This window comes from Suricata suricatta, chromosome 12, assembly GCF_006229205.1.
Source record: "Suricata suricatta isolate VVHF042 chromosome 12, meerkat_22Aug2017_6uvM2_HiC, whole genome shotgun sequence".
NCBI classification, from domain to species: Eukaryota; Metazoa; Chordata; class Mammalia; order Carnivora; family Herpestidae; genus Suricata; species Suricata suricatta.
The window spans coordinates 8,228,092-8,237,632 of record NC_043711.1 but is presented as its reverse complement, the minus strand read 5'-3'; the positions used below and the strand labels follow the sequence as shown (position 1 = coordinate 8,237,632).

Genomic DNA, 9,541 nt, shown 5'->3' with positions numbered 1-9,541 from the left:
AATTTTAATTTTGCCATTTTATTGTCCTTATTTTTATTGATACATGATTGACATGTAACATGAGTTTCAGGCATACAACACAATGATGTGGTATTTATATATTTTTTGAAATATTTTCCCAATAAATCCGGTTAACATCACACGTAGGTACAGTTCTTTTGCAGATCATAGGAAATGTAAGATTTGCTCTCAGCAACTTTCAGATACTCAGCACTGCAGTATTATTAGCTGTAGTCATGTCATATGCTATGCTCTATCCCTGTGACTTAATTTATAACTGAGAGTTTGGACCTTTTGACCTCCCTTCACCCATTTCCACACCCCCCCCCCACTTGTGGCCACTTCCACTCTGCGTGCTGTATGAGCTGATGTTTTTGTTTTTAGATTCTGCATTAAAAAAATTTTTTTTAATGTTTATTTTTGAGAGCGAGAGAGGAGAACACATGAATGGGGGAAGGGCAGAGAGAGAGAGGGAGACACAGAATCTGAAGCAGGCTCCAGGCTCTGAGCTGTCAGCACAGAGACCGATGCGGGGCTCAAACTCATGAACCACAAGATCATGACCTGAGCCAGTCAGACGCTTAACCAACTGAGCCACCCAGGTGCCCCTAGATTCTGCATTTAAGTGAGATCAAACAGTATTTGTCTTTCTTATTCCACTTACCATTATCTGTTACAAACGGCAAGCTTTTCTTCTTTATTATGGTTGACTAACACTCCATTAATATTTATCAGCCTATCTATTGGTGAACACTGATACGGGTTCTGTATCTTCACTGTTGTAGATAATACTGCAGTGAACCTAGGGTGTGTGTATCCTTTCACATTCCTTTATTTTCTTCAGATAAATACCCAGAGGTGGAACTACTGGATCGTATGGTCATTCTGTTTTTAATTTTTTGAGAACTCTCCATACTGTTTCCGTAGGGGCTGCACCATTTACATTCCTACCAACAGCCCTCCCGGGTCCCCTACATCCTCACCAACTTATCCGTCTTATCTTTTTGATACTAGCCATTCAACCAGGAGAGAGGTGACGGCTCATCATGGTTTTGTTTTTGATTTCTCTGATGATTACTGATGTTGGAGTGCTTTCCATGGACCTGTTGGCCATCCATCTGCCTTGGGTGGATAAATGCTTGTTTAGATTCCCTGACCCTTCTTTTGTGGTGTTGAGTTTTAGGAGTTTGTTATGTATTTGGATAGAACCCCTTATCCAAGAGACGATTTGCAAATATTTTCTCCCATTAAAGAGGCTGCCTTTTCATTTCATTGGTGATTTCTTTTGCTGGGCAGGAGCTTTTTAGTTCGATATAGTCCCACTATTTTGTTACCAGATCTAAAAAGTCATCTCCAAGACTGATGTCAAGGAGTTTACCAGCTCTCTTCTCATAGGAAGTTTGTGGATTCACGTCTCACACTCAAGTCTTTAATCCATTTTGAATTGATTTGTGTATGTTGTGGAAGAAAGTGATCCAGGTTCCCCGGCACCACTTCATGAAGAGACTGCCCTGTCCCCCGCTGTATATGTGTCTCCTTTGTTAAAAATTAATGAACAGTGAAGTGTGGGTTTATTTCTGGACTCTCTATTCTGTTTTTTAGGTTTTTTAAAAACATTTATTCATTTTTGAGAGACAGAGAGTGAACAGGGGAGGGTCAGAGAGAGAGGAAGATACAGAATCTGAAGCAGGCTCCAGGCTCTAAGCTGTCAGCACAGAGCCCGACACAGGGCTCGATCTCAGGAACACTGAGATCAGGACCTGAGCCTAAGTCAGATGCTTAACCAACTGAGCCACCCAGGCGCCCCTGGACTCTTTTCTGTTAATCTGTGTCTCTTTTTATGCCACTGCCATACTGTTTTGATTCTTACAGCATTTTAAGATAGTTTGAAGTAAGAAAGTGTTAGCCTCCAGATTTTTTGGTGGTTGTTCTCTTCCTCCTCCTTCCCCTCCACCCCCATTGAACCCTCTGAGCCACCCTGGCACTCCCCCCCCCCGCCTTTTTCCTCCCAGGTTTTTTTTTTTAATATATAAAAATTTTTAAAGTTTACTTTGAGAGAGACCGTGACCACCCAAGTTAGGGGGAGGCAGAGAGAGAAGGAGACAGAATCCCAAGCAGACTCTGCACTGTCAGCTTGGAACCCGATATGGGGCTCAAACTCACGAAAACATGAGATCATGGCTTGAGCCAAAACCAAGAGTCAGGTGCTTCACAGACTGAGCTGCCCAGGCGTCCCTGTTATTAAAAGTAAATTTTTAATTCTGGTGTCGTTAACATACCTTTAAAAAATTAAGGGTTTTTTTTAAGGTAGGCTACTGAATTTGATAGGAATTAACCAAATTTTGTGTATTAATATTGTATCCTGAAAGTGTATTAAATTTGTTTTGTGTCCATACCTGGTTTTTGGTAGAGTTTTTAGGGTTGTCTATATACAAACAGTCCCCAACTTAATAGTTCGACTCAAGATTTTTTGACTTTACAGTGGTGAGAAAGCATAACTCCTTCATTAGAAACTATACTTTGAATTTGGATCTTTTCCTGTTCTCGCGATATGCAGTGTGGTGTTCTCTGGTGACGCTGGGCAGTGGCAGCAAACTATAGTGTCCAGTCACGACACAGTGTGAGGGCAAACGATTCCTACGCTTACAACCCTTCTGTCCTGACACAACCATTCTGTTTTCTGAGTCTGGTATTCAGTGAACTAGGTGAGATATTCAGTCCTTGGGTAAAAATAGGCTGTGTGTTAGGTGATTCTGCCCGACTATAGGTTGACATAAGTGTTCTGAGCACGTTTAAGGCAGTTTGGCTAAGCTTCCGTGTTCGGTAAGTTAGGCATGTTAAATACATTTTCAGTGTAGAGATTTTTCCAATTTACAACGGGTCCATCAGCACCTCCACAGTCATAAGTGGAAGAGGATCTCTAGAATGTCATGTCATCTGTAGATGGACCACATTACCTTCTTTTTTGCTATTGGGATGCCTTTTCTTTTTCTTGCCTAATTGCCCTGGCTCAAACCTCCAATTCTATACACATAATATGATTTTAAACCTCACTCTGCTCATGTGGTTTATCTCATTGATTTGCAGACGTTGAACGATCCTTGCGTCACGGAATAAATCTCCGTGTGGTGTGTGATTTTCTGGGTATTGTTGAACTCTGCGAATATTTTGCTGAGGACTCTTCTAGCTTATGTTCATCCGGGACATTGGCCTGGAATATTCTTGTGACATCCTTGTCTGGTTTTGGTATCAGGGTGACACTGGCCTCCTGAAGTCGGCTCGGAAGCGTTCCCTCTGTACTTTAGTAGAGTTTGAGGAGGAGCTGCCATTGTTTTTGCTTTGAATGTTTGGTAGAGTTTACCAGGCAGACCATCGGTCCTAGGCTTTCTTTGTCGGGAGGTTTGTGCGTGTGTGCACGTGTTTAATGTTTATTTTTAGAGAGAGTGGGGGAGGGAGAGGGACGAGAGAGGGGAAGAGAGCAGGGGAGGGGAAGGGACAGAATTGCAAGCAGGCTCTGCACTGTCAGTGCAGAGCCCAACACAGGGCTCGATCCCCCAAACTGTGGGATCATGACCGGAGCCACAATCAAGAGTTGGATGCTTACCCTGCTGAGCCACCCAGGTGCCCCTGTGGTTTTATTTTGAGAGAGAGAGAAAACACAGGTTGGGGGGTGGGGAGAGGGAGAGAATCCCAAGCAGGCTCCATGCTGTCTTCTCAGCGTGTCAGGTATGGTTTCTCGGAGCCTCCTGGGCACATTGACAGTTAACCCAGATCCTGTCAGCACTGCGCCTCTTCACTGGTCGTGCAAGCACCTCACGACAGAGTACCCTAATTTCTCCCCAGCCCTTGGAACATGGTCATTTTTTTTTTAAGGTTTATTTTTGAGAGACAGCACAAGCAGGGGAGGGGCAGAGAGAGGAGGAGACACAGAATCTGAAGCAGGCTCCAGGCTCTGAGCTGCCAGCGCAGAGCCCAACATGGGGCTCGAACCCACGAACCATGAGATCGTGACCTGAGCTGAAGTTGGATACTTACCTGACTGAGCCACCCAGGTGCCCCTAGATGAATTTCTTTTAATGTTTCTTGCAAAACAGCTGCACTTGTGTCAAATTCCTCAATTTTTATCTCAAATCCCTCATTTTTGAAGAAGAATTTTGACACAGCATTTGGAGGACAGTGGTGCCTTACTCTCCGTTAAGTACGTCCCTCCAGTCTCTTGCTTAAATAGTTCTGGAAAGAAGCCCAGTTTAATTCTTAACCCTGTTCCATTGTAACTGAGGTTTGTTATTCTCTCTGGCTTCTTTCACTTTTCTCTTTGATTTTTCTCCAGTTTGAATGATAATGCTTGAATGTTCATTTTTGTTGTTGGGTTTTCTCCCCTCTGGATGTCTTGTGTTCTCTTAGCTTCCTGGATCTGCAGTTTGGTCTCACGAATGTCAGGAAATCCAGTGATTCTTGCTTATTTTTTTCTGTTTCTTGCTTATTTTTTTCTGTTCCTTACTGCTTTTCTTTTCTATCAGTTCTTTCCATTGTGTGTGTTATACTCCTGTCATTTTCCCAAAGTTCTTAGATATTGTGTGTTTTTTTCCTGTTATTTTTTTCTGCCCCAGTGAAACATTCTTTTGAGGACAGGCCTTACTTAAGAATATTCTGGGAGCGCATGGATGGCTCGTTCAGTTAAGCATCCGACCCTTGATTTCAGCTCGGGTCATGCTCTCCTGGTTTGGGAGTTTGAGCTCCACATTGGGCTCACTTTCTCTCAAATAAACTTAAAAATATTCTGGGCGGATTTCAAAATTGCTTCATTTTTGTCTCCAATTTTTGAAGATACTGGTTTGCCCTGTGTCCTTGGTTCTCTAATGGATTTAAGGGTTGTTCATTTTAAGTTTTTTGGTTTTTCTTTGTGAGGGACTGACTGCTGCTTAGTTCATTATATAACCCAAAAAAAAAAAAAGGCCGACTCCAATTTTTAAATTTTTTTAGGGGCGTCTGGAGGGCTCAGTTGGCATCGACTTCAGCTCAGGTCATGATCTATACACAGTCGTGGGTTTGAGTCCCACGTGGGGCTCTGTGCTGACAGCTCAGAGCCTGGAGCCTGCTTTAGATTCTGTGTCTCTGTCTCTTTTTGCCCCTCCTCTGTTCACTCTCTCTCTCTCAAAATAAAATAAAGACATAAAAAGAAATGTTTTTTTAAATTTTTTTAAAATTTACCTCTAAGTTAATTAGTGTATAGTGCAACAGTGATTTCATGAGTAGATTCCTTAATGTCCCTCACCCATGTAGCCCATCCCCCTCAGCAACCCCTCCAGCAACTCTCAGTTTGTTCTCTGTATTTGAGTCTCATATATTTAGTCCTTTTCCCTGTTTTTGTATTACTTTTGCTTCCCTTCCTTATGTCTCATCTGATTTGTGTCTTAAGTTCTACATATCAGTGAACTCATGTGCTATTTGTCTTTGGCTAATCTCACTTAGCAAAGTATACTCTAGTTCTATATAAGTTGTTGCAAATGGCAAGACTTCATTCTTCCTGGTCGCTGAGTAATACGCCGTTGTATACACACCACATCTTCTCTATCCGTTCATCCATCGATGGACATTTGGGCTCTTTCCATACTTCAGCTATTGTGGATAGCGCTATCAACATCGGGGTGCATGTGCCCCTTTGAAACAGCACACCTGTATCCCTTGGATAAGTACCTAGTAGTTGCAATCGCTGGGTCGTGGGGTAGTTCTATTTTTAATTTTTTGAGGAACCTCCACACTGTTTCCCAGAGTGGCTGCACCAGTTTGCATCCCCACCAGCCATGCAAAAGAGACCCTCTTTCTCCTCATCCTCACCAACATCTGATGTTGCCCTAGTTGTTCATGTTAGCCGTTCTGACGAGTGTGAGGTGGTACCTCCTTGTGGTTTTGATTTTTATTTTCCTGCTGAGTAATCTTGAGCATTTTTTCATGTTTCTGTTAGCCATCTGGATGTCTTCTTTGTAAAAGCGTGTATTCATGTCTTTTGCCCATTTCTTCACTGGATTTGTTTTTTGGTTGTTGAGTTTGATATGTTCTTTATAGATTTTGGACACTAACCCTTTATCTGATGGTTCTTCTCCCATTCCCTTGGTTGCCTTTTAGTTTTGCTGATTGTTTCCTTTGCTGTGCAGAAGCTTTTTATTTTGATGAGGTCCCAGTGGTTCACTTTTGCTTTGGTTTCCCTCGCCTCCCGAGACGTGCCGAGTAAGAAGTTGCTGCAACCGAAGTCAAAGAGGTCTTTGCCTGCTTTCTTCTCTAGGATTTTGATGGCTTCCATCTTATGTTTAGGTTTCTCATCCATTTTGAGTTCATTTTTGTGTAAGGTGTAAGAAAGTGGTCCAGGTTCATTTTTCTGCATCCTAACTCCCAATTTTTGATGTTTGCTCTTGACTTTGAAGCTCATCTGTCCTTCTTCTTGTGGTCCACATCTGTCCAAGGCGGTAAGAAAGCCTAGGGCTTCCTGCTTTGACAGTGGCAAGACATTCAGTCCACAGAAGCCCCTGCCCTTGTGTGTAAACTTTCAGTCCACCCACAACCTAATTACAAAAAAGAAAAAGTCCACGTGCTTTCCCCTGCTCTCTCAAGCCCTTTCATCCTGCTTGAGAGGCCCGCTTTTCCTCCCAGAGACGTCAGGAATGGAATCAGTTCTTTCATGCCCTGTTGCCAGGATGTACTGTCATCAACTTGGGGACCCCAGTACTTGGGTCCAGGCTGTTACGCTTCTGGGCACCACACTGGAGCTCATACAGGAGAGAAGCTGAGGGCGTGGCCTCTGGGGTGGCTGGTCAGGAAACTTCCTCCTTCTTTCGGAGAATGGAGATTTTATGTTCCTTTGGTGGAAGGCACTGCAGGATCCTGGATATACTTGGTTGATCATCAACAGATTCACCACCAAACCATGGTGGACGTCCATGAACTCCCTCGCAACCTGTAATTCTTAACCTGTTCCTCAAGGTCAGCGTGGGCCAGACTCCACGGTTACAGTTGGACCCCAAAGAGCTCTTCTAGCACCTTTTCATCTCAGTCCGTGTCCTAAAAAGTGAGCAGCCGCCCTGAGGCTCGTGTGTATAGCGTTTTTGTGGAGATCTAAATTGTCAGGCCTTTTGAGTGTTATCTGAGCCCTAACTTCTGAATAACTTACAGGCTCCATGAAATGGGTCAGAGAGAATGAAAAAACCAAGTGTAATAAATACTACACAAGTTCAGAGTGCTGCTGCTTCACGGGAGGATTTTCATTTATCCAGCTGCCTCCGGCTACTTCTGACGGCCTGGAGTCTCTCCGGCCCATGTGGCAAACTGACCCTTGTTACAAGTTGGACTTCCGCAGGCCGCCTGGACTCCTGCTTGGCGACGGGACTAGAAGACAAAGCTTCCGGTACTTCACTGTGTTTTATTCATTAAAACCTCATGCAGACTTGACCCCGTGCAGCATGGAGTGCTGAGTTCAATGGTAGGTAATAAGGAAGGTGAGGAGTTTTTCTGAAAAGGAACTGGTGTGGTTAAAATAATACGTGGTCCATTTGTGTGGCCTTGCATTTCTCCGAGGTGCTCTAGACCTTGCCTTTAGAGAACGGTAACATTTAAAGTGATCACAGTAAAAATGCATCAGTAATTTGCATGTGTTCACGACACTGTTAAATTCATGAGGAAGTGTGAACAGAGAACCGAGACTTAAATGGAGATGACAGCATAACCTTCCTGTAAACTGAGTAAAAACACCCAGTGTGGACAGACTCACAACTACTGTCACCATATTTGGGATGTTTTAGGACTCAGTGACCTTTGTGGATGTGGCTGTGAACTTCACCCTGGAAGAGTGGGCTTTACTGGATTCTTCACAGAAGAAACTCTATAGAGATGTGATGCGGGAAACCTTCAGAAACCTGGCCCCCCTAGGTAAAGGGGATGATATTTTTTCTTACTCAACTTCGGCATTAGACAACATGCACTTCTGGCTCATCAGCCTCGGACCAGCATGTTAGGAAGGCTGCGCTCACCAGAGATCTAAAATCTGGTCCCTTTTCAATAATGTCTAATGATTTGGATTTTTTTTTTCTGTCTGAATTTTAGAGAGAAAATAGAGTGATCATGACACTAAAGATGGGTGCAAAACCCAGGGGAGAGAACCAAGGTGAGTCACACAGTAGGTAGCAGTGTCCCACACGTGAATCCTACGATGTCATGAATTTTTTTTAAGTTTGTTTGAGAGAGAGAACACAGGTAGAGAGGAAAGAGAAAGGGAAGAGAGAATCCCAAGCAGACCCTGCAACTGTCAGTGCAGAGCCCAATGTAGGGTCTTGAACCCACAAACCATGAGATCACAGCCTGAGCTGAAACCAAGAGTCAGTTGCCCAACCAACTGAGCCACCCAGGAGCCCCTGTCATGAATTTTTAACCACAAAATATTCAGTTTCAAGTTTATCCTTCAGTTCTTTTCACTGAAAATATTTAAGTGTAACGTGGGTGTTCAGTGTTTGCAAAACTGTCCACTTGGAAACAGCATAAAGAAACCCTGTATGTTAATAATCACCATTTATGTAATAGCCGTGGTCCTCTTTACAGAGCATTCAGTATATTAACTTTTCAACCAATTCAGAAAGGGCATGAAACCTTCATTTATTTTTTATTTTATTTAAAAAAATTTTTAATGTTTATTTCTGAGAGAGACCGAGTGTGAGTGGGGGAGGGGCAGAGAGAGAGGAAGACACAGACTCTGAAGCAGCTCCAGGTTCTGAGCTGTCAGCACAGAGCCTGACATAGGGCTCAAACTCACAAACCCTGAGATCATGTCCTGAGCCAAAGTCGGATGACCAACTGACTGAGCCACCCAGGCACCTCAGGAAACCTTCATTTTGCTGAATTATAAAAATGTAAGTCTAATTAAATTTGGGTGGCTCAGTCGTTAAGTGTCTGCCTCCATTTCAGGTCATGATCTTACAGTTCGTGAGTTCAAGCCCCACATTAGCCTCTCTGCTGTCAGCAGAGAGCCCACTTCAGATCCTCTGTCCCCACCCCCATCTCCTCACGCTCCCTCTCAAAAATGTTTACAAATAATTCTAATACCCTACTAATACAGATTATTAACGGAAACATGATTAACAGTCCTGCGGTAGAAAAACCTTGTGAAAGCAAAGGGAGTTGTCAGAGGGGAGAAACCATGAGCCAGATTCCAAAGCTTCAGCGGAACAGGACTCCTCCTGAGGTAGAGCCCCCTGAAGGTCGTCCCTGTGGAGAAGCGTCAGCCGGCCTCCAGCTCTCGAGCTGACCGCGCAGGCGGCGATCCCGGCGCGCCGGCAGCGCTCATACCGGACAGACGCCGCGCGAGCCGTAGACGGTAAGGGGTGCGGGAAGCCTCCGTCTCTCCGTCGAGCGGCCGCACGCACACGATCACGCACACCGGCGACGGGCCCTACGCGTGCCAGGCGGGCGGGCAGGCCTTCGGCGCCCCAACTCCTTCCGACCGAGGAGAAGCCTCCTGAGGGGTGAGCAGTGCGGAGAAAGACACCCGACACTCACC

The 9,541-nt window shown here is 44.4% G+C and overlaps 1 long non-coding RNA gene across 1 annotated transcript in view; it reads left to right on the top strand.

Annotated features, from left to right (window-relative positions):
• Positions 1-8,155, top strand: part of LOC115273161 — a 27,037-nt gene extending 18,882 nt beyond the window's left edge. The window contains exons 2-3 of the long non-coding RNA XR_003900714.1: positions 7,168-7,474; positions 8,095-8,155. This is a non-coding gene — a long non-coding RNA (uncharacterized LOC115273161). The remainder of the gene's footprint in view (positions 1-7,167; positions 7,475-8,094) is intronic.
• The last annotated feature ends 1,386 nt before the right edge of the window (positions 8,156-9,541 follow it).